Source organism: Bidens hawaiensis, unplaced genomic scaffold (assembly GCF_021521415.1).
Source record: "Bidens hawaiensis isolate Kalapana, Puna unplaced genomic scaffold, B.hawaiensis_p1.1 tig00030539_1, whole genome shotgun sequence".
NCBI classification, from domain to species: Eukaryota; Viridiplantae; Streptophyta; class Magnoliopsida; order Asterales; family Asteraceae; genus Bidens; species Bidens hawaiensis.
Window position 1 is genome coordinate 134,222 of NW_027505183.1, and position 2,524 is coordinate 136,745.

Consider the following 2,524-nt stretch of genomic DNA (forward strand, 5'->3'; position numbering starts at 1 on the left):
TAAACATTTTATAAAATACATTAAATATATCAAGTTAATAATTCGTCATAACTAACTAAAGTATAAAGTTAATTGGAATATTAAATAAATAATTCACTATCAGTTTCCTAAACCGAATAAAATCTCAATGAAATCTTTGTAGAAAAGACAAACTATTAATTGCGTGAACCGTATACATATATTAATATGTAATTATAATATTAATAATAAAATGTATAAAGTCATAATGGTATTTGGAAGCAAGTTGATAATTAATTAGAAAGAGAAATTTAGATCTACAAATAATTGGTCTTTTGTGATCACAATGCCAGAGTTTGGAAGATAAGTCAGAAAAGACATGGGGAAAACAAGCAAATGGATCAAGAACTTGTTGTCCGGTAAAAAAGACAGGCAAAGCGTCCATGAAAGCCCAACAACACCCATTTCCGGTGCACCATCAACCCCCAAGGAAAAGCGTAGATGGAGCTTCCGGAGGTCGTCTGCCTCCGCCACCACCACCAGTAACTCTATAGACTTGATATCTTCCCTACAACCCTCATCTGTGCATGAACATGACAATTATGAGCAGAAGAAGCTTGCTAAGGAAGTAGCCATCGCCAATGCAACCGCTGCGAATGCAGCGGCTCTAGCGGCAGCATCAATCGTTAGGCATGCTGCCGCTACAAAAGTTCAATCGTTTTTTCGGTCTTACTTAGCAAGAAAGGCTTTGGTTGCTTTGAAAGGACTAGTGAAGCTACAAGCGTTGGTGAGGGGTCACTTGGTGCGGAAACGGGCTACTGCGACGTTGCGGTGTATGCAGGCGTTAGTATCGGTGCAAGCCCGAGCGTGTGCTCGACGAAGGGGTAGTAATGATGAAGTCACCAATTATTATGGGTGTCCAGAGGCAGAATTTTATCACGGTATCAGAGATCAGGACATGTCAGAAGAACACATCAAGATTGTTGAAATGGACACTAGAAGTACAAGAAAAAGCCACTCTAAAGAACGAGTGTTGATACCCGTCTCACCCGCACCTTCGGAACCGAGCCCGAGGGGTTTTGGTCGCCATTTTGAGGACTTTTCGTATGTAACCGCTCAAAGTAGCCCGGCTTCAAAACCCAAATACGCTGAGTCAGTTTACGAGTTCCCGAGTTATATGGCAAACACACAATCATCAAGGGCAAAAGTGCGGTCCCACAGCGCACCAAAGCAGCGGCCGGCTGATTTTATCGCGGCGTATGAGAGGCAGTTTTCGAGTGTAACGAGGCGACGCCCATCTATAGAAGGGCGGAATGTCCCGAGAGCCGTTAGGATGCAGCGGTCGTCTTCAAACACGGGGATTGGTGCTCAAAACTATCACTACCCGTGGTCGGTAAAGCTCGACAAGTCAACGGTTTCTCTTGTTGGAAGCGAGTGCGGGTCAACAAGTACCGTGCTAACGAACGTTAATTACTGCCAATCGCTTGTTGGTTTCGATACTCATTATCGAAACGAATACTGATTGATCATCAGAAGGTGCCGTCATACTTGCTATATCTTGTTTATTTATATGATTTTCAGTATTTTAAACTTTGTTTTTTTTTTCTTTTACAAATGGATCATGCGGATCTTTTAGCACTTAAAAGGTCCTTTTTTTCCTTGTATTTTTACGTGAATATTCAGTGTGCACTTATTTTTATTTACAAAATGTGTTAATTCGTTCCAGTGTCCTTTTTCTCTATTTCTTAAGTTTGATTATCCTGTACGTATTATGTGAAACTATATTACCCGGTTCTCCAAATTCTCGGTATACTATTTGTTTGACGTGTCATATTATATTAGAAGAGTGTCCGCGCGATGCAGCGGGTGTTTGAACATAGACTTCGGTAATCATGCAATAGAACGAGGGTGGGTTGCACATTAATACATGTTTATGTATTTAAACATTTTATAGGTTTATTAGTTGCATATTGAAGTTGTACCTTAATGCTTCATTGATTTGTAAGTTTCAAAAAACACATCGGTTTTGAAAGCTTTTTATATCGAAACGTCGACAAAAATGAGCACGTCATGACAACGATATGTTTTTATTTTATTTTAAAGCTTAATATATTAAAAATATAAAAACAGTTAAAACATTAAATAGAATTGTCAAGTTGTGGGTTAAAGATGAGGGGGCAATCTTGTATAAATTTTTAATATTATCATAAGTTAGTTAAAGTTAAAGGGTAAAAATTGTAAATATATTAAGAAAAATTGAATAACACGTGATGTTTAAATGGGAGAACTTGTTTTGTAATTTATAAGTTTATTAATAGTTGCACATTTGAGTTGTACACTAATGCTTTATTGACTTGTACATTTTAAAAAACACATCGGTTTTGAAAGTTTTTAATATCGAAGCATCGAAAAAAATGAGCTCGTTGCAACGGTATATTTGTCTTTTTTTTAAAGCACAATATATTAAAAATATAAGAAAAATAAAACATTAAATAGAATTGTCAAGTTGAGGGTTAAAGATGAGGGGGCAATGTTATATAAATTTTTAAAATGTTCATAAGACAGT

At 37.1% G+C, this 2,524-nt stretch overlaps 1 pseudogene; it reads left to right on the forward strand.

Annotated features, from left to right (window-relative positions):
• Positions 1–241: 241 nt before the first annotated feature.
• On the forward strand, positions 242–1,608 carry LOC143611313 (protein IQ-DOMAIN 19 pseudogene; annotated as a pseudogene).
• The last annotated feature ends 916 nt before the right edge of the window (positions 1,609–2,524 follow it).